The 23101-nt window shown below is 37.0% G+C and overlaps 1 pseudogene; it reads left to right on the top strand.

Annotated features, from left to right (window-relative positions):
* The first annotated feature begins 10384 nt into the window (after window positions 1–10384).
* LOC137751038 (fatty acid desaturase 3-like) lies at window positions 10385–21623 on the top strand (annotated as a pseudogene).
* Window positions 21624–23101: the final 1478 nt, after the last annotated feature.

The raw sequence follows: 23101 nt of genomic DNA, 5'->3' as shown, positions 1-23101 counted from the left end.
ATAAGGAAACACAAGCTTTAAATGACACAACAGACCAGATAGATTTAACTGATATTTATAGGACATTCCATCTGAAAGTGCCAGAATACACTTTCTTCTCAAGTGCTCTTGGAAAATTCTCCAGGATAGATCACATCTTGGGTCACAAATCAAGCCTCAGTAAATTTAAGAAAATTGAAACTGTATCAAGCATCTTGTCCAACACCAACGCTATGAGATTAAAAATCAATTACAGGAAAAAAATGTAAAAAATACAAACACATGAAAGCTAAACAATATGCCACTAAATAACCAAGGGATCACTGAGGAAATTAAAGAGGAAATTAAAAAATACCTAGAAACTAATGACAACAAAAACATGGCAACCCAAAACCTAGGGGATACAGCAAGAGAAGTTCTAAGAGGAAAGTTTATAGCAATTCAATCTCACCTCAAGAAACAAGAAAAATCTCAAATAAACAATTTAACCTTACTCCTAAAGCAACTAGAGAAAGAAGAACAAAGGAAACCAAAAGTCAGTAGAAGGAAAGAAATCATAAAGAGCAGAACAGATATAAATGAATTAGAAATGAAGAAAACAAAGAGCAAAAATCAATGAAACTAAGAGCTGGTTCTTTGAGAAGATAAACAAAATTGATAAACCTTTGTCCAGACACATTAAGTAAAAAGGGAGAGGACACAAATCTGTAAAATTAGAAATGAAAAAGGAGAAATCACAATGGACACTGCAGAAATACAAAGGATTATAAGAGACTACTACAAACAACTATATGTCAATAAAATGGGCAACCTGGAAGAAATGGAGAAAATATTGGAAATGTACAACTTTCCAAGACTGAACCAGGAAGAATTAAAATATATAAACAGACCTATCGCAAGTAATGAATTTGAAACTGTAATTATAAATCTTCCAACAAACAAAAGTTCAGGACCAGATGGCTTTACAGGGGAATTCTATCAAACATTTAATGAAGAGATAACACCTGTCCTCAAACTCTTCAAAACAAATCAAAGAGGAAGGAACACTCCCAAATTCATTCTATGAGGCCACCAGCACCCTGATACCAAAACCAGACAAAGATATCACAAAAAAAGAAAATTACAGACCAACATCACTGATGAACATAGATGCAAAAATCCTCAACAAGATACTAGCAAACAGAATCCAACAACACATTAAAAGGATCCTACACAGTGATCAAGTGGGATTTATCTCAGGGATGCAAGGATTCTTCAATATACAAAAATCCATCAATGTGATATACCATATTAAAAAATTAAAGAATAAAAACCATATGTTCATCTCAGTAGATGCAGAAAAAATTTTGACAAAATTCAAAACAAATATGATAAAAACTCTACAGAAAATGGGCATAGAGGGAACCCAGCTCAACATAATAAAGTTCATATATGACAAACCCATAGCAAACATCACTCTCAATGGTGAAAAACTGAAAGCATTTCCACTAAGATCAGGAACAAGACAAGGATGTCCACTCTCTCCACTCTTATTCAACATAGTTTTGGAAGTCCTAGCCATGGCAATTAGAGAAGAAAATGAAATAAAAGAAATCCAAATTGGAACAGAAGAAGTAAAACTGTCACTGTTTAAAGATGACACGATACTTTATATAGAAAATCCTAAAGATGCCACCAGAAAATGACTAGATGTAATCAATGAATTTGGTAAAGTTGCAGGATACAAAACTAATACACAGAAATCTCTTGCATTCCTATATACTAACAATGAAAGAGCAGAAAGAGAAATTAAGGAAACAATCCCATTTACTTTTGCAACAAAAAGAATAAAATACCTAGGAATAAACCTACCTAAGGAGGCAAAAGACCTGTATTCAGAAAACTATAAAATGCTGATGAAATAACTCAAAGATGACATAAACCGATGGAGAAATATACCATGTTCTTGGATTGGAAGCATCAATATTGTGAAAATGACTATACTACCCAAAGCAATCTACAGATTCAATGCAATCCCTATAAAATTATCCCTATGAAACTATTATTTCAATAATATTCTTCACAGAATTAGAACAAAAAATTATAGAATTTGTATGGAAACACAAAATACCCTGAATAGCAAAAGCAATCTTGAGAAAGAAAAACAGAGCTGGAGGAATCAAGCTCCTCAACTTCAAACAATACTACAAAAGCTGCAGTAATCAAGACAATGTTATACTGGCACAAAAATAGAAATGTAGACCAATGGTACAGGATAGAAAGCCCAGAGATGAACCCATGCACATATGGTCACCTAATTTATGACAGAGGAGGCAAGAACATACAATGGAGAAATGACAGCCTCTTCAATAAGTGGTGCTGAGAAAACTGGACAGCTCTATGTAAAAGAACGAAATTAGAAAAACTCCCTAACACCATACTCCAAAATAAAGTCAAATTGGATTAAAGACCTAAATGTAAGACCAGACACTATTAAACTCTTAGAGGAAAATGTAGGAAAAACACTTTTTGACATAAACCACAGCAATATCTTTTTTGACCCACCTCCTAGAGTAATGAAACTAAAACCAAAAATAAACAAATGGGACCTAATTCAACTTGAAAGCTTTTGCACAGCAAAGGAAACCATAAGTAATACAAATAGACAACCCTCAGAATGGTCGAAAATATTTGCAAACAAAGCAACTGACAAGGGATTATTCTCCAAAATATACAAACAGCTAATGGAGCTCAATATCAAAAAAAGAAACAACCCAATCATAAAATGAGTGGAAGATATAAATAGATATTTCACCAAAGAGGACATACAGATGGCCAAGAGGCAAATGAACAGATGCTCAACATCACTAATTATCAGAGAAATTCAAATGAAAACTTCAATGAGCTATCACCTCACACCAGTCAGAATGATCATCATCAAAAATTCTACAAACAATAAATGCTGGAGAAGGTGTGGATAAAAGGGAAACCTCTTGCACTGTGGGTGGGAATGTAAATTGATACAGCCACTATGAAGAATAGTATGGAGGTTCCTTAAAAAACTAAAAATAAAACTACTATATGACTCAGCAGTCCTGCCACTGGGAATATACCCTGAGAAAACCATAATTCAAAAGGACACACGTACCCCAATGTTCATTGCAGCACTACTTACAATAGTCAGGACATAGAAACAACCTAAATGTCCAATAACAGATGAATGGATAAAGAAGATGTGGTACATTTATGGAATAAATGGAATTTATTACATACAATGGAATAGTACTCAGCCATAAAAAGGAACGAAATTGGGTCATTTGTAGAGATGTGGATGGAACTAGAGTCTATCACACATAGACTCATAGTCTATCATACATAGTGAAGTAAGCCAGAAAGAGAAAAACAAAGATAGTATATTAAAGCATAAATGTAGAATCTAGAAAAATAGTACAGATGAACCTATTTGCAGGGCAGGAGTAGAGATGTAGATGTAGAAAATGGACATGTGGACACAGGGGGTAAGGGGAGGGTGGAATGAATTGGGAGGTTAGGATTGACATGTATACACTACAGTGCATAAAATAGATAGCTAGTGAGAACATGCTATAAAGCACAGGAAGCTCAGCCTGGTGCTCTGTAATGACCTAGATGTGTGGGATGGGGGGCTGGGAGGGAGGTACAAGAAGGAGGGGATATAGGTATATAGGTATACATAAAGCTGATTCATTTCATTGTACAGCAGAAACTAACACAACATTGTAAAGCAATTATACTCCAATAAAGAAATATTTGTGATTGGTCTGTTCATATTTTCTATTTCTTCCTGGTTCAGTCCTGGGAGATTGTACCTTTCTAAGAATTTGTCCATTTCTTCTAGGTTATCTATTTTATTGGCGTACAGTTGTTTGTAGTAGTCTCATGATCCTTTGTATTTCTATGGTGTTGGTTTTAACTTCTTTTTCATTTCTAATCTCATTGATTTGGGCCTTCTCCCTTTTTTCTTGATGAGTCTGACTAAAGGTTTATCAATATTCTTTATCTTTTCAACGAACCAGCTTTTAGTTTTATTGATTTTCTATAGTTTTCTTAGTCTCTATTTTATTTATTTATTCTTTGATCTTTATTATTTCTTTCCTTCTACTAACTTGGAGTTTTGTTTGTATACTTTCTCTAGTTGCTTTAGGTGTATGATTAGAAGGTTTATTTGAGATTTTTCTTGTTCTTGTTTCTCTAATTGCTTTAGGTGTAAGGTTAGTTTGTTTATTTGAGATTTTTCTTGTTGCCTGAGGTAGGCTTGTATTGCTATAAACTTCCTTCTTAGAACTGCTTTTGCTGCATCCCAAGGTTTTGGATCATCATGATTTTATTTTCATTTGTCTCTAGGTATATTTTAACTTCCTCTTTGATTTCTTCAGTGATCCCTTGGTTGTTTAGTAGCATGACGTTTAGCCTCCACGTGTTTGTGTTTTTTGCAGTTTTTTTCTTGTAGTTGATTTCTAATTGTGGTCTGTAAAGATTCTTGGTACGATCTCAATATTCTTAAATTTAGGGACACTTGCTTTGTGGCACAGCATGTGATCTGTCCTGGAGAATGTTCCACGTGCATTTGAAAAGAAGGTGTATTCTGCGGCTTTGAGATAGAATGCTCTAAAAATATCAATTATGTTCTTCTGGTCTAATGTGTCATTAAGGCCTGTGTTTCCTTATTGATTTTCTGCCTGGATGATCTGTCCACTGATGTTAGTGAGGTGTTAAAGTCCCCCACTATTATTGTGTTACTGTCTATTTCTCCTTTTATGACTGTTAAAAATTGCCTTATATATTGAAGTGCTCCTATATTGGGTGGATATATATTTACAATTGTTTTATCCTCTTCTTGGACTAATCTCTTGATCATTATGTAGTGTCTTTCTTAGTCTCTCCTAACAGTTTTTATGTTAAAATCTACTTTGTCTGATATAAGTATTGCACTCCAGTTTTCATTTCATTTCCATTGACATGGAAAACCTTCTTTCATCCCCTCACTTTCAGTCTGTATGTGTCTCTAGATCTGAAGTGACTCTCTTATAGACAGTGTATATATGGGACTTTTTTTGGATCCATTTAGCCAGTCTATGTCTTTTGGTTGGAGCATTTAATCAGTTTACATTTAAGGTAATTATCAATATGTATGTTCTTACTGTCATTTTGTTAATTGTTTTGGATTTGTTTTTGTAGGTCTTTTTTCTTCCTTTCCTCTTTTGTTCTCTTCTCTTGTGATTTGATGTCTATTTTTATTGTTGTGTATGGATTGCTTTTTCTTTTGTGTGCGTGTATCGATTGTAGATTTTTTGTTTCCAGTTACCATAAGGTTTTGGTATAGCAGTCACTATATATACATGATTATTTTATGTTGCTGATCTCTTAATTTCAAATGCATTTTAAATATCCTGCATTTGTACTCTCCTTCTCTCACAGTTGCTGGTTTTGATATCATATTTGTGTGTGGATGATTTCTTACCTTTACTGTATATTTGCCTTTACCAGTGAGATTTCCCATTTTGTAATTTTCTTGTTTCTAGTTGTGGCCTTTTCTTTTTGGCCTAGAGAAGATCCTTGAACATTTGTTGTAAAGCTGGTTTTGTGGTGCTGAATTCTTTTAGCTTTTGTTTGTCTGTAAAGCTTTTGATTTCTTCATCAAATCTGAATGTAGCCTTACTGAGTAAAGTATTCTTGGTTATCTGTTTTTCCCTTTCATCACTTTAAACATAACATGCCATTCCCGTCTGGCTTGCAGACTTTATTCTGAACAATCAGCTGATAACCTTATGAGGTTTCCTTTGTATGTTATTTTTTTGCTTTTCCCTCATTACTTTTAATATTTTCTCTTTATTTTTAATTTTTGTCATTGTGTCTCAGCCTGTCCCTCCTTGGGTTGATCCTGTGTGAGTCTCTCTGCTTCCTGTAATTGTATGTCTGTTTCCTTTCCCATGTTAGTGAAGTTTGCAGCTATTATCACTTCAATATTTTCTCAGGTCCTTTCTCTCTTCTCCTTCTGCAACCACTATAATGTGAATGTTAGTGCATTTGATGTTGTCCCTGAAGTCTCTTCAACTGTCCTCATTTCTTTTCATTCTCTTTTCTTTATTCTGTTCAGTGACAGTAACTACCACCATGCTGTCTTCCAGCTCACTGATCCATTCTTCTGCCTCATTTATTCTGCTATTTATTCTTTCTAATGTATTTTTCATTCCAGTTATTCTGTTCTTCAGCTCTGTTCTTTTGTTCATTTCCTAACTCTTTGTTAAAACTTCTTATAACTTCTCACATTGTGCATCCATTCTTTTCATAAGATCATCTTTATGATTGTTACTCTGAAATCTTTCTTGGGTAGATTGCCTATCTTCACTTCACTTAGTTGTTCTTCTGAGGTTTTTTGTTCTGTTTTGTTTTGTTCTTTTTGGCTGTGTTGGGTCTTCATTGCTGCATGCAGGCTTTTTCTAGTTGTGGTGAGTGGGGGCTACTCTTTGTTGTGGTGCATGGGTTTTTTTTTCATTGTGGTGGCTTCTCTTTTTGTGGAGCATGGGCTCTAGGGCACGTGGGCTTCAGTAGTTGAGGCACATGGGCTCTAGAGTGCAGGATCAGTAGTCGTGGTGCTTGGGTTTAGTTGCTCCATGGCATGTGGGATCTTCCTGGACCAGGGGTTGAACCTGTGTTCCCTGCATTGGCCATGGATTTGTAACCACTGTACCAACAGGGAAGTCCCCTTCTGACGTTTTATCTTGTTCCTTCATCTGGAACATAATCCTCTACCATTGCATTCTGTTTAAATTTCTATTTGTATTTTTATGTATGTGGTGGGTTAGTTACATTTCTTGACCTTGGAGAAGTGGCACTCTGTAGGGGATGTCCTATATGTCCCCACAGTACACTCTCCTCTCTTCTCCGAAGCACCAGGGACCAGCTGGTCCCAGGGTAGATTCTGAACTGTGTTTGCAGACTCAGTTCTGCAGGCTGCAAGATCATTGTTTTCTTGCTTCTGGTGTCTCCCCCCTTTTGGGTGAGGCTTGTCTAGAGGCTTGTGAAGGCTTCCTGTGGGAGGGGTCATTGCCTGCCCACTGGTGGTTGGAGCTGGATCTTGGCCCTCTGGTGGGCAGGGCTATGTTAAGGGGCATGTCTAGAGGTGACTGTGGGCTCAGGAAGTCTTTAAGGAATCTCCCTGCTGATGGGTGGGGCTGTGTTCCTGGCCTGTTGGTTGTTTGGCCTGAGGCATTCCAGCACTGGAGACTACAGGCTGTTTTGTTGGGGCCAGATGTTGGTACTAATGACCCAAGCAGATGTCTGCCTCAAGAAGAGTTCATGCAGTTGAGTACTTCCCAATATCTTGCCACCAGTGTCCACATGCCCAGCGTGAGCCACAGCTGGCCCCAGCCTCCCTAGGAGACCTTCTAAGACCAGCAGGTAGGTCTGGCCCAGGTTCCTATGAAGTCACTGCTTTTGCCCTGTGTCCCAGTGTGCAAAGGACCCCTGTGTGTGCCCTCCAAGATTGGGGCCTCTATTTTCCCCTGTCCTGTGTATTCCCTGCAATCAAGCCATGTTGGCTTCCAAAGCCAAATTCTCTGGGGGCTCCTCTTCCTTATTCTGGACCCCCAGGAAGGGGAGCATGACTTGGTGTTCAGAACTCACTCCTGCGTGAGAAATTCAATGATATAATTATTCTCCAGTTAGGGGGAAATCCACCTGGGAGGTACGGGATTTGATTATATTGTGAGTGTACCCCCTCTTACCATTTTGTTGCGTATTCTTCTTAATGTCTTGGATGTAGAATTTTTTTTTTTTTGGTATGTTCCAGTCCTTTTTATTGATGGTTGTTCAGCAGTTAGATGGGATTTTGGTGTGCTCATGAGAGGAGATGAACTCAAGGTCTTTCTACTTTGCCCTCTTGTCCCAGAAGCCCTATAATGGAAAAAATTAGCAGAGCCTCAGTGACCTTGGACACATAAGGGCCTTATATATGAATGGACAGAGAGAGAAAAAGATCCCCCAAAGAGAGCTAGATTGAAGGATGGGGAGAATGTTTGAAATAATAATGGAAACATTTTCCAAATTTGATGAAAACATTAATTTATATAATCAACAAGCTCAGTAGACTCCAAATAGGATAAATGCAAAAAGACACATTATAGTCAAGTTGTGGAAAACCAAAGAAAAATAGACAATGTAGGCAGCACCAAGAGACAAATGACTCATCATTAACAAGGAATATTTAACAAGATTCACAGCTGACTTCTAATTAGAAACCATGGAGGCCAGGATGCCTTGGGTAAAGTACTAAAAGCAAAAGACAATTAATAAAGAATTCTATGTCCAGTAAAACTGTCACTTAAATTAAAGAAGAAATTAAGACATTCCCAGATTTTTCAAAATTGAGATTATTAGTCTTTTGTAGAACTGCTCTACAAGAAATATTAAAAGAAGTATTTCAGGCTAAAAAACAATGTCATAAGACAGCAACTCTAATCCATGTGAATACATAAAGAATTTGGGTAATGGTAATTAAAGAGAAACTATAAAAGACTGTATAAATGTATTTTTATATGTAATCCTTCTGTGTATTATTTAAAAGGCAACTATGTAAAATAATATTAAACAATATTAAAATATTGTTGATAGTTTAAAATTAATAAAAATGTGATTTATTTGAAAATAATAACACAAACTAGGTAAGAGTATTATAATGGAGCAAGTTTTTTACATAGTATTCAAATTAAGTTGATATTAATCCAAAGTAGATTGTTTTAATTTAAAAGATTAATTGTAATCTCCAGTTTGTAACCACAAAGAAAATAACTAAAAAATTAGTAAAAAGAATAAGGTAATTAAAATGGCACACTAGAAAACACCTATTTAAAGTCAAAGAAGGCATTAAATGAAGGAATTGAGGAATGAAAAAGCATAAGATGTATAAAAAATAAATGTCAGTTGTAACATAAAACTTAACTTACTTGTAATTTTATTGAATATATTGATAAATGCATTAAACACTCCAATCAAACAGCAGAGAATCCCAGCATGATTTTTTAAAAATATGTGATATCCTATTTCACTCCTGATATTAGTGACTTGAGACGTTTCTCTTTTTATTTTTGTTAGTTGTACTGGAAGTTGATAAGTCTTTATTAATTTTTTCATAGAACCAACCTTTTATCTCTTGGGTTCTGTCTATTGTTTTTCTATTTTCAATTTAATTGATTTCTGTTTTTATTTTTATTATTATTTATTTTTGTGTTCATTTTACTTTATCCTACTTTCCTAGGTGGGAACTTAGAGTATGGATTTGAGACCTTTCCTCATTTCTAATGCAAGTATTTAGCACTCTTAATTTTCCTTCAGTACTGCTTTAGCTACATCCTACACAATTCAATATGTTCAAATATTCAATATGAATATTTTCATTCAGTTCTATGTATTTTTAAAAATTTTGTTTGAGACTTCCCCTTTGACTCATCAATTATTTAGAAGTACATTTGTTTAATTTCATTTGTTGAGAGATTTTACTATTATCTTCCTGTCATTGATTTCTAGGTAGATTCCATTATGGTCAGAAAACACACCATGTAAGATTTCAATTCTTTTAGATTCATTAAGGTTTGTTTTATGATCAAGGATATGATTTACATTGGTAAATGTTCCCTGGCTATATTAAAATATGTGTATTCTGCTATTGTTGGGTAAAGTGTTCTATATACAGTAAGTCCCCGACATACAAACCTTCAAGTAGAGAACTTTCACAGATGTGAACGTGCATTCACATGTCCAATCACATAAGTTAGTTCATGTGTCTGGTGTACATTGTCACATGTGTGCATCCTCTACACGTGGCTGTGCTTTTGTGTACTTTACAATACTGTATAGAGTACAGTAGTACAGTACCTTTATTTCAAGCCCAGGATGTCTGGAAGCAAGCATAAAAGCAGCAGTGATGTACTTGGTACTGCTAAGAAGTGCCAAGCAATAATGATGGAAACAAAAGTGAAAATAATTGAGAGAGTGTAGTGAGGTGAAAAATGGTAGACATTGCTTGTTCTTATAACATGAATTGTTCAACCATCAGCACGATTCTAAAGAACATGGACAAGATTATGGAATATGTGAAGTCTGCTGTGCCGGTGATGGCAACAATTATATCGAAGAAGCATGGAAAAGTGGTGGAGGAGATGGAGAATTTTCTCAGTGTGTGGATGCAGGATCAGCATCAGCATCAAGTCCTGCTCAGCTTAGTGCTGACTCAAGAGAAAGCTAAAAGTCTTTATGAAGACTTGAAGAAGAAACACCGTGAAGAATCAGAGAGCACATCTTTTAATGCCAGCCATGGCTGATTTCATCAGTTCAAGGTTAGAGCTAAACTTCACAACGTAAAAGTAAGTAGCGAGGCAGTGAGGCAGATATGGTAGCTGTCCGGGAATTTCCTGAAATGCTTCAAGAAATTATTGATGAAGGCGCATATTTACCAAAACAGGTTTTTAATGTGGATGATACAGGACTGTACTGGAAGAGGATGCCAGACTGAAGTTACATCAGTAAGGAGGAAAAGTTGATGCCAGGCTATAAAGCAGCAAAGGATAGGCTAACTCTATTGTTTGGTGGCAATGCTTCCAGTGACATGAAGCTGAAACCTCTCTTAGTTTATCATTCAGAGAACCCAAGAGCCCTTAAAAACATAGCCAAGGGCTCTCTTCCTGTTGTGTGGAAGAAAAACCCCAAATCCTAGTTTACACAGGCCATTTTCCTGGACTGGTTTTTCCAACACTTTATCCTGGAGGTAGAGAAATACTGCTTGGAGAAGGACATCCCATTCAACATTCTTTTGTTGCTTGACAATGCTCCAGGCCACCCCCCATTCATGGACGACTTTCATTCCAACATCAAAGTAGAGGATCTGCCACCGAATACTACATCGCTCATCCAACCTATGGACCAGGGAGTTACAGTGACTTTCAAGAAATATTATTTATGCCACACTTTTCATCAGGCAGTAAAGGCAAGTGATGAATCCGGAGCAGCCTTGTGACAATTTTGGAAACACTATAACATCTACAAGGCCATAAAAAACATTGACTTTGCTTGGCATGAGGTTACGGCCGTCAGCACGAATGGGGTTTGGAAGAATATGTGCCTGCAGTTTGTTCACAATTTTCCTGGATTTGAGAAGGTGGGTGAGGAGTCCAAAGAGGTCTTCAGCAACTTAGTGACCCTAAGTGAGAAGCTGTAGCTAGATCTGCAAGAGGATGACTACATTGAACTCCTTGTTGTGCAATATGAGAAGCTTACTAATGAAGACCTGATGGAATTAGAGGCCCAGAGAAAGGATGAAGAGAGACAAAAGGAAGAAGAAGTAACTTAAGAACTGAAGAGATTCATGATGCAGGAAATGGCAAGGGGATTTTCTTTAATTGAGGAGACATTGTTAGTTTTTGAGGCACAGGACACAAACATAGAATGGTACACAAAGGTACAGCCATGCAGCCGTTCAGAATGCAATCCAGTGCTACCATGTCATCTATGGTGAGAAAGAAAGAGCTACTACCCAGACATCACTGCATCATTATTTCAAGAAGGCAGATAGAATTGAATCCAGCAAGGAACCAGAAACTGTGCCATCAACGTCAGGCATGAGTGAAATTGCAGGTTGCCCTGATGATCCTTCAGCTCTACCATCTCCCACCTCCTCTCACTCCTCCAGTCAGTAACTCTTCTTGCCTTTTCACTTGATGCCAGCCCCTGTATGCCAGCTATTGTACTGTACTACTGTACTTTTCAAGGTACTGTATTATAAGATTAACAATATTTATTTTTTGTGTTAGTTCATTTTTTATGTATTATTGTATGAAAAGTATTATAAACCTGTTACAGTACAGTACTATATAACCAATTGTGTTAGTTGGGTACCTAGGCTAACTTTGTTGGACTTATGAACAAATTGGACTTATGAATGCACTCTCAGAACAGAACTCATTCGTACATAGGGGATTTACTGTACATCAATTAGATCCTGTTGGTAGGCTCTGAACCACATTTTTATCCTTGTGGATTTTTTGTCTAGTAATTTTATCTGTTATGGAGAAGAGAATGTTGAAGACCTCATTTTTAACTGTTGACCTGTCTATTTCTCTTTTCTGCTTTGTCAGTTTTTGCTTTATGAATTTTGATACTCTGTTGCTTCATGTATACACATTTAGACCATTATGCACCCTGGTGTATTGCTCCTTTTATTATTATTCACAGTCTATTTTTTGTCTCATAGTTTTCTTTTCCCTGAAATCTACTTTACCTTTTTTTTAAGACAGCTGGACTGGATCTGTTATTTATTTATTTATTTATTTATTTATTGTTAGCATCACTTTTATTTTTTATTTTTTAGGTTCTCATTAGTTATCTGTTTTATACATAGTAGTGTATATATGTCAATCCCAATCTCCCAATTCATCCCACCTCCCCTTCCCCCCTTGGTAATCATAAGTTTGTTCTCTACATCTGTGACTCTATTTCTGCTTTGCAAATAAGTTCATCTGTACCATTTTTCTAGATTCCATGTATATGCATTACTATATGATATTACGCGATATTTGTTTTACTCTTTCTGACTTACTTCACTCTGTATGACAATCTCTACGTCTATCCAGGTCTCTGCAAATAACGTTATTTTGTTCCTTTCATGGCTGAGTAATATTCCATTGTATATATGTACCACATCTTCTTTATCCCTTCCTCTGTTGATGGACATTTAGGTTGCTTCCATGTCCTGGTTATTGTAAATAGTGCTGCAATAAACATCAGGGTGCATGCACCCTTTCAAATTCTGGTTTTCTCCAGACATATGCCTAGGATTGGGCTTGTTGGGTCATATGGTAGCTCTATTTTTAGTTTTTTAAGGAATCTCCATATTGTTCTCTATAGTGGCTGTACCAATTTACATTCCCACCAACAGTGTAGGAGGGTCCCCTTTTCTCCACACCCTTTCCAGCATTTATTGTTTGTAGATTTGTTGATGATGGGCATTCTGACTGGTGTGAGGTGATAGTTCATTGTAGTTTTGATTCGCATTTCTCTAATGATTAGTGATGTTGAGTATTTTTTAATGTGTTTGTGGGCCATCTGTATGTCTTCTTTGGAGAAATGTCTGTTTAGGTCTTCCACTCATGTTTTGATTGGGCAGTTTGTTTTTTTGATATTTAGCTGCATGAGCTGTTTGTGTATTTTGGAAATTAGTCCCCTATCAGTTGCTTCGTTTGCAAATATTTTTGACCAATCTGAGGGTTGTCTCTTTGTTTTGTTTATCATTTCCTTTGTTGTTCAAAAGCTTTTAAGTTTCATTAGGTCACATTTGTTTTCTACTTTCACTACTCTAGGCAGTGGATTGAAAAAGATCTTGCTGTGATTTATGTCAAAGAGTGTTCTGCCTATATTTTCCTCTAAGAATTTTATGGTACATTTAGGTCTATAATCCATTTTGAGTTTATTTTTGTGTATGGTGCTAGGGAATGTTCTAATTTCATTCTTTTACATGGAGCTGTCCAGTTTTTCCAGCACAACTTTTAATGTAATCACACCTCCTTTTTCAAATAAATGTTTGTGTGATATATCTTTTCTCATTCTTTTACTTTCAACCTATCTCTATTATTGAATTTGAAGCTAGTTTCTTATAAACAGCATATTGTTGGATTGTGCTTTTTTCTTATCCAGTCTGCTGACCTCTGTCCTTTGGTTAATGCATTTAGACCATTTACATTTATAGTAATTATTAATATTTAATGCTTATATATGCTATCTTATTGTTTTTTACTTCTTTCTATTTCATTGACTTCTACCTCTATTTGTTCTTTGCTCTGGTTCTCACTACTGTTTCTTTTTTCTTGCCTTCCTAAATATTAATTTATTTTTTTTACAATTTTATTTATTTATAGTGGATATGAGTATATTTCCTTGTAGAGTTTTTCTATTGGTTGTCTGAGTATTACAAAACACATTAGTATTTTGTGACTATTAGTTTGCTAGTGATGCCTTAATGAAATACTACAGATGAGGTGGCTTAAAAAAACAAAATTTATTTCCTCACATTTCTAGAGGCTAAAAGTTCAATATGAAGAGGGTTGGTAGGTTTAGTGTCTTCTGAGGCCTCTATCCTTGGCTTGCAGGTGGCTGCCTTCTCTTCATGTCCTCACATGATCTTTTCTCTGTGTCCTAACCTCTTCTTACAAGGACATCCTGTCATATTGGTCTAGGGCCCACACATATCACCTCATTTTACCTTAGCTATCTTTAAAGAGATATTACATTTAAAAGGAGATAACTTTAAAGAGGCCCTATCTCCAAGTACAGTCACATTCTGAGGTACTAGGATTAGGACTTCAACATATAAATTTTGAGGTAACACAATTCAGTCCATAACAGTAACTTAATTACAGTCTACCTGTATCAACATTTTACTACTTCAAATGAAGTGTGGAAATCTTATTTCCATTTAGGTTTGTTTACCTTCTTCACTTTTAACTACCATTGTCTTGAGTATTGGTTAGTGATATAATTTTTCTTCAATAACCAAACATAAGTTATTAAGCTCCTGAGGAAAAGGATACCATAATGTATGGATCTATATGTCTGCTCATTTTATTTCTTCCTTCCCAGTGATCCAAGCTTATTTCTTTTATCATTTACTTTCTGTTTTAATAATTTCTTTAGTCAATCTTTAAGGATATGTCTTCTAGTAATAAATTCTTTTAGTTTTCCTTAGCTTGAGAGTGCTTATTCCTAAAGAATAGTTTTGCTGGATATAGACTTTGCAGTTGACTGTTCTATTCTTTCAGCACATAAAAATTTGTGCCACTTGCTTCTGATCTCCATGATTTCAAACAAGATATCCTCTGTCATTCAAATTGGTATTCTCATATTAGTAATGTGTCATTTCTCTCTGACTGCTTTCAAGCTTTTGTCTTTAGTTTTCAGAATTTTAATTATACTATATCTTGGTGTTGATTTCTTTGGGTTTAACCTATTTGTGATTCACTTAGCTTCTTAGGTCTATGAGTTTCTGTCTGAGAACCAATTTGGGAAGTTTTCACTCATTACTTATTCAAATTTCCTTTCAGTCTCACTCCTTCTCCCCTCTCTTTCAAAGACTCCAATGATACAAATACTGGATCTTTGGTTATTGTCTTAATGGTCCCTGAGACTCTGTTGTTGTTGTCTGTTTAAGTATACACTTTCTCTGCTGTTCAGATTAGGCAAATTCTATTCATCTGTCTTATTCTATTTCCTGTTATCTCTATTCTACTATTGAGTCCATCCAGTGAGTTTTAAAATTTCTGTTATTATATTTTTTAGTTCTGTAATCCCTTTTGTTCTATATACTTTTACTTATTTGCCAAGATTTTCTATTTTTTTTTCATTTTTAAGAGAATTTATAATTGATTGTTGAAGCATTTTTTATCATAGTTGTTTTAAAATCCTTGTGAGATAATTCCAACATGTGATTAATCTAATTGTTGGCATCCATTGATTGTCTCTTCTCATCCAAATTGTGATTTAGTTGATTCTTGACATGATAGATGATTTTTAATTGCACCCTGTATATTTTGTCTATTAATATTAGTAAACTCTAGGTTTTACTTAAGTCATTTGTTTTAGCAGGAAATTGCCACACTTAGGTTTAACATGCAGATCATGGTCTACTCTGTGGGCTGTGTTTCAAATAACAGTTGAATTTTCAAAACCTTTGTGATGTTATTTTAATCTAATACTTGGCTTCTAGTGCCACTGTTCTTGCTGTCCCTGCTAATGTTACTTGAGATAGTAAAATGTGTTTCTCCAAGCTGGGCGGCCAGGTGTCTTTCAATAGGGGGGAATGTAAGGGGATGGAGGGAGCATCTTGGGCCTGTGGAAATAAAGATATTCCTCAGTATGCATGGTTGTTGTGGTTGGATTCCTTTTGCCAGGACCCCCATCAACACAGGTGTCTCTGGGCAGGAAACAGGAGTCTCAGGTCCACAGAGACAAAGTCAGGCTGCTTTCTGTGGCAGTGTTCCTCTTGCTGGTGCTACCAGACTACCTCAGTATCTCTCAGTAGGGGAGCGTTTTAAGGTCAGATGGGGAAAGAAAGAGCTTTCCTTGACCTATCTTTATTGACAGGGTGATTGTTTCTGCCTACCACTGCTGTTGGGTTCACCTGGTGTTGTCAGACAGACTGTCATCCCATTTAGGGGGAAGAATGAGCATCCCTGGTTTGCCTTCTATTTATAGGTTGGTGATGGGAAACACCAGGTCTGAGTTAGTCTCTTCAGCTGGGAGGTGGCAGGTATAATTCACCCTGATGCTGTGTTGCTCCACCAGCCCTAGAGCTTCTAACCAGTTTTCATTCTTTTATTGCCTTTCAGAGTTCTCCTCTGGTTGCCTATTGTTATATTTTCAAGATTTATAGTCATACGTATTAGGGACGATCAGGGAGTAATAGGTTTATACCATCTTTTCAGTCCAGACTGAAAATTTCTTTTTCCAGGGTGCCTTTTCAGGGTGATGAAAATGTTTTACAATATGAATATGAAGGTGAATATACTAAAACCACTGAATTGTATACTTGTATGAGTGATTTTATAATATATAAATTATACCTCAATAAAGCTATTTTAAAAAGAAACCAAGTTTCTTTTCATAGAAAGTTGTTTTGGAATTTGCAAAAAATATTGTATTCCATATTCTACAAGGCAGAAAATCATATTTACAGGCAGGCTGGAAGAATGATTTTACCAGTTCCAGCAGGAGACTCTCAGAGGAGGGTACAGTGATAAATACATGAAGTATGATAAGAAGTGTTACCAACTTCTTGGACATGTCTCTGAGACATGAGGTGGAATCTGCTGAGATCCACCAAACCCACTGCCCCTATCTTAGTGGTTAATAACTGGGTGACAGATTCAGAGAGAAGTTGGACTGTCACTTACGTGATGTGGAACCATGAACTAAAGAAATTTCAGCCCAAGTGCAAGAAAGTTTTCATTTATTTTTTCAGTGAAAGAAGAATACAGCATAACTTTAAAATATCTTGAAGAATTAATTTAACATTTCACTCATTGATCTACTCAAGATTTCAAACTCCACATATTTCTTTAGAGGATAAGAAAGATGTCTAGGAAAAAAAACTCCACAAAACAGCAGTATGGAAGAGTATGGACACAGCATAATAGAAGAAAAGGCCCAGTCAGTCTCAGAAAATAGTAACAAGTAAAACTTAATATATACAAAAAAGAGAGAAGAAGCAATTTACAGGGATATATAAGTAATAAACAAACTGAAAATCTTAACACAAAAAAGAAATTTAAGCACAATGAGAGATATGGCAGGATATTTTTGGAATAGAACAACACGTTTTCCTTTTTCAAAAGGATCAGTTCTAGTAGTAGAAAACAATATTCCCTGTTGACTAATGCATTTTTAAAGACAAGAATCTGAGAAAGTCTCCTTTACATATGCACTTGGAGTTGATGTATGGTTCATTAAAGAGATGTCCCTTGAAGGGTTCCTTTATCCCCTTGTTACTAATTATTCCTGCCCTAATATGGCATTCTGTTTCTTCACAAGGCAAGAATCTTCTCCCTGGTGCCATCTTCACCTCTCCCACATTAAGGGATCATGGGAGAGCAGTCAACAGCCAATTTGATGTACCACAAATTGTCCTCATTCACTCTGTTCTATATTTTAATCTCTTCCAGGTGGTTGAATCCATTCTCACTGGTAATTATAATACCAGAATCTAGTTGAAGAAAAATCCACAGCTTTGAAAAGCTACATCTCAGATCAGACTCCTTATATGCTGTGCCATTAATTGCAATTCGTTTGATTGTGTTGTGGTGGCAAGAATGGTTTGGTGTGTCTCCTATTGGAAGAAAAATGAGCTTCAGCAAAAAGAGTTACATGTTCATGTTTGTAACATATTTACAAGGTAAATTTATCTAATCCTAGGTAGATACAGTTTGAACATTTTAATGTCCAAGGATCACAGAAGGACAATAACGGTAAGCTTAATGAAGCTGAATGTCCCTGGTGAAATGGTGTGTCTCCTTGTCTAGTGAACCATTCATGTAATTATCAAGGTCATTTGTAAAAAGTCTTTTTTTTTTTTTTGCAAGATTGCTGTCCCTATGATAAACTCAAATCTGATCCCTTTGGCTGGTCCCAAGTTTGATATGTGCCCCAGAAAAACTGACTTAACAAGAGAAGCAGGAAAACACTGATCTGTGTGTCCAGGACCTAGAAGAATCTAGCTTTGTCCTAATGAAAACCAGGCACTGGGCCAACTCCTATTATATTTGGTTTTCAAGAGAATCTGTGTGGAGGAGCCCTGAATGTTTTTAGTGCAATAACAAGCTTGTGTTTTCTGAACCAATTAGTATGTAATTAGGTGTTGGCTAAGAAGGAAGAGGATAAAAGGTGGTCCTGGTGCAAAGACCTGGGTATAGGTGTGACTCTTGTGTATGCAGGTGGCAAAATACCACTTATTGAGAACTAAATTGAATTTCTAAAACCCAGTAATCTGTTACATGCTAACAGCACTAACCCTTCTGTAGCTTTTTCACATCTTTAATGAAATGTGCTTTTATCTGTCTCTGGAAAATAAGATTGTGTATAGCACATGTATGTTAACATTTTTTCACTCATCATTTTCTAGAAGTTTAAAATTAAGCTAGTGGGACTTTATTGGTGGTTCAGTGGCTAAGACTCCATGCTCCCAAGGCAGGGGGCCCAGATTCGATCCTTGGTCAGGGAACTAGATCCCACATGCCGCAACTGAGTTCGCAGGCTGCAACTAAAGATCTTGCACGCCACAACTAAGACCTGGCACAGCCAAATAAATAAATATTTTTAAAAATAAGATAAAATAAAATTAGGCTAGCGATGTTCAGTATGTATTGAGTTACCTATCAGAAGGACAAAAGGAAATCATTAGTTTCTTCTTCTACTCAAACTATATATATATATTTCTTTAGGGTCTACTCTGTGTCCTAAAGATCCCTGTCCTCATGGAGTTTTCTTTCAGGCAGCAAAAGCGTTTTAACTCTGCAAGTCCTTCCTGAGGATTCTGGACACCAAGGCAAATATTTTGTTGAAACGGCCCTTCACTATTTCACCTGTTAGCTCCTTCTGATCTTTTTAAGCCTTCATAATTAGGAAGATATTTTTAAAGACTATCCTGGCTTTCACTTACTGTCCTTTAGAGAGATACTTTAAGTGAATATTTCCAATAAAGTATAAAATACTTAAAATATATAAGATAATACTTTACTGTTAAACTTTGGTGTAAAAAATAATCTAAATGGATGATGAATGTGGTTGTTCTTTTTTTCCAGGCAGGAAAGATAATTATTTGACTTCTTTGGTTAACCTGATGAGTTTTTGAAGTTGTAAAGTGCTCTATAATGAAGGTAAGCCCCAAATGATGAGTAAGTTCTGATACTTTAGTTCTGTTTTCAACCAGACTATTTCAGTGAAGCATCATCCCCACTTCCTATCTCACACTTGCCTATGCCAGATGATATGCCAATGGCAGGAACAAAAACAAAATCAAACCCTTTTATTTATAAGTTTATTTATAAGTTATCTGCATATCACTGCCTTTCTCTTATACTCAGGCATCATCAAGGAAACTACATTACCAGAAAATGTTTGTTTTTGCTGTGCTGTGCTCCCTGCAAGCTGATAATCTGAAACTAATATCCTTTAATACAACATTTGGCAGGAGTAGGGTAGACACCAGTAAAGAGTGTTTATATTTTGGGTATGGTTTTAATTTTTATTCAAGAGTACTTCTTTATTGGGAAGGGAACCAATTTACACATATCCAATTCCGTAAAGAATTGCATGTGAAAATATGGCTTAACTGATATCATAGATCGAAATTATTCCAGTCATGTTTAATCCTTTTTATAAGCTAGCTCTGTGGCAGTAACACCACTGAGCTGCTTATTAAACCTACTCTCTGTGAATACCCTTTCCAATTTAACTTTGTTCTTTCATAAGTTTCTGCTAACTTATTGACTTCCCTCAATCATCACAGTTAACTGCATGTGCACATTTAATTTTTGAGCAGATGGTCTTAATTTTAATATTGTCCTTTGTGTATGAAGGTGATCCTACTGATTGACCAGCTTTGGGGCATATATTTTGATTTTTTTCTCCAGTAATGGGTATAGATTTGTTCTGGTATACTTATGCCCTTGCTGGGTAAAGCTAAGGCCATGAACCAGGCTGACTGACCTCTGTGAGGCACTGCCACATACCATATCATCATGTAGTTTGTTGGCACCATTAGCTAACCTGTACATTAATGGTTACAAATATTGTGTTTCATACCCAAGTCAAAACAGACCTTTGGCGGAGGAGCGGGTGGCAATGAAGGAAGTCTCCAAACGCAGCCTCGCTCCCCTTGGCATCTCGCTCAGGCTTCGGCGAGGTCCAGGGTTGGCGAGGACTTTTGCACACCGCCAGCCATGGTCAGAGTCAGGGAGCCCGGCAGGGGACCTGTGAAGCTGGGGACGCTGCTGCCCACCTTCCGCTGGGAACAGATCTGACCTCACAATCTGCCAGGAGACAAACGGCTGGTCATCCAGCATCGAGTCTACAACATCAGCCTCTGGGCACAGTGGTACCCGGGCTCTGCGCTGGGCGGTCGAGGACATGAAGCTGTTTGAGGTCAAGCTCACCTTCTTTGCTCTCCTGCAGGGCCATATCCTGGCCATAGAGATGCTTGCCTGGCTCATCATCTACGTCCTCGGCCCCGGCTGTTGCCCAGCACCCTCTCAACCCTTATCCTGGCCATTCCCCCGGCCCAAAGCTGGTGTCTGCAGCAAGACCTAGGCCACACCTACGTCTTCAGGAAGTCTGGTGGAACCATGAGCCCAGCAGTTTGTGATGAGGCAGATGTAGGGCTTCTCTGCCCACTGGTGGAACTTCTGCAACTTCCAGTACCACGCCAAGCCCGGCATCTTCCACAAGGACCAGATGTGACCGTGGCACCCGTCTTCCTCCTGGGGTAGTCATCTGTTGAGTACTGCAAGAAGAAACTCAGATACTTACCTTACAACCACCAGCACCTGTAGTTCTTCCTGATCCGCCCAACGCTGCTCAACTTGGTGAAATTGAAAGTGGAAAATCTGGCGTACATGCTGGTGTTCATGCAGTGGATGTACTTACTCTGAGTTGCCAGGTTCTATGCCCACTTCTTCTTGTCCTACATCCCCTTTTATGGCCTTCCTGGGGCGCTGCTCTTACTTGTGGCTGTCAGCTTCCTGGTGAGCCACTGGTTCGTGTGGATCACACAGATGAAGCATATCCCCAAGGAGATAGGCCATGGAAAGCAACCGGGACTGGGCCAGCTTTCAGCTGGCAGCAACCTGCAAAGTGGAGCCCTCGCTCTTCATCGACTGGTTCAGAGGACACCTCAACTTCCAGATCGAGCATCCCTCTTCCCCATGATGCCGAGGCACAATTACGGCAGGATGGCACCACTGGTCAAGGCCCTGTGCTCCAGGCACGGCCTCAGCTACGAGGTGAAGCCCTTCCCCACCACCCTGGTGGACATCATTGGGTCCCTGAAGAAGTCTGGCGACATATGGCTGGAAGCCTACCTCCATCAGTGAAGGCAGCAGCACCCAAGACCCCGTCAGCCATCAAGCCACCCAGACGGGCTACCCCATCCAACCCACCTCGCCCTACCTCAGCCTGGGGGCCCTGCCCGCCCTCCTGGGCCCCCTCCCAGTCTCCTCCACAGCCCTGAGGCCATGTCTCTTGACCCAACGGGACCAGGGCTAGGGGTATGGTATATATGTTCACCCCAGATGGTGAGTATGGCATGCTTTCCTAGAGCAAAAATTTAGGGAAAAATGTTATTTTTATATAAAAACAAACGGATATATAAATATATATATATATATATATATATATATATATATATATATATATATATATATATATATATATATATATACCCAACATTTACAAAGCATAGCAGACACTGTGCTAAGCACCAGACATAGAACATTTTCTGAACTTTAATAACCTAATGAGATAGATGGTCTTTATCTCTATTTGGAGTGAGAAAATAGAGGCTTAAGCAAATTAGGTAATTTGTCCAAGGTGATAAGGGGAGTAAATAGTGAACCCAGGATATGAATCCAATATACTGGAGGCCTTAGTTTTCATCTCTACACTAAATTGTCTCTTTTACTGATGGCATACATGAATTTTTGCCCATACTCCATACTCTAGCCCTATAATGATCAGAAATAAACTAAAGCATCTATAGTAGAACTAAAATTTAGGATCCCCTTGATCAAGTAATGAGGATTTATCCTTGACTAGGAGAATCACAAACCCTCGAATCAGACTTCCTCCTAAGAGATTTCTCTCTATAGCCATAGGGAATCTAGGTCACCATGTAGTAGATTGTCCTAATATTTAAGGTCTTTTTTGTAAGAAAAGATTCATTAGGAAAGTGATTTACCGAATGGCCGTGAGGGCTCCGTTATATGAGTTACTGCTTCAGTGAGCTGACCAATTGCGTCCTTACTCCTCAGAGGCAGCTTACTTGCTGAACTCTCATCTACTGAGTGTTTAAATCCTGATGTGGAGTGTGTACCCAACAAAAGCAGAATTACCTCAATTTCAAAGATAAGCTTAGTGGGACTTCGACAATTTAAGGGGTAGATTTTTCTACTGAGGTTCAATAAATAAAAACATTGAATTTCAAGGTGTTCTTGAAATGTATATTCCTTGCAATTTTGTGGGGAAATTATTTTCTTTAATTTAAAAAAGTAGAAGATATATATATATATATATATATATATATATATATATATATATATATATATATATATATATACATACACAATATAATACACTTTAAATGAAAAAGCAGAAAACAAAATGATTTCAGAAATTCATTCTTTCTACAGCTTTGAAGGGTTTAAGTTGTTATCAGAGAAAAATGAAAACTTTCTGTGCTTCAGAGGAGAAAATGATCCATCAAGAGCTATAAAAGTGAAATGTAAATTAATTTTGGTTTAGAAAAAAATAACATAAAATATACCATGAAATTTATTTTTATTTGTGTGTTTTT

Source organism: Eschrichtius robustus, chromosome 17 (genome assembly GCF_028021215.1).
Source record: "Eschrichtius robustus isolate mEscRob2 chromosome 17, mEscRob2.pri, whole genome shotgun sequence".
Taxonomy (NCBI): domain Eukaryota; kingdom Metazoa; phylum Chordata; class Mammalia; order Artiodactyla; family Eschrichtiidae; genus Eschrichtius; species Eschrichtius robustus.
The sequence above is the reverse complement of the archived record's forward strand: the minus strand, read 5'-3'. Positions and strand labels throughout refer to the sequence as shown.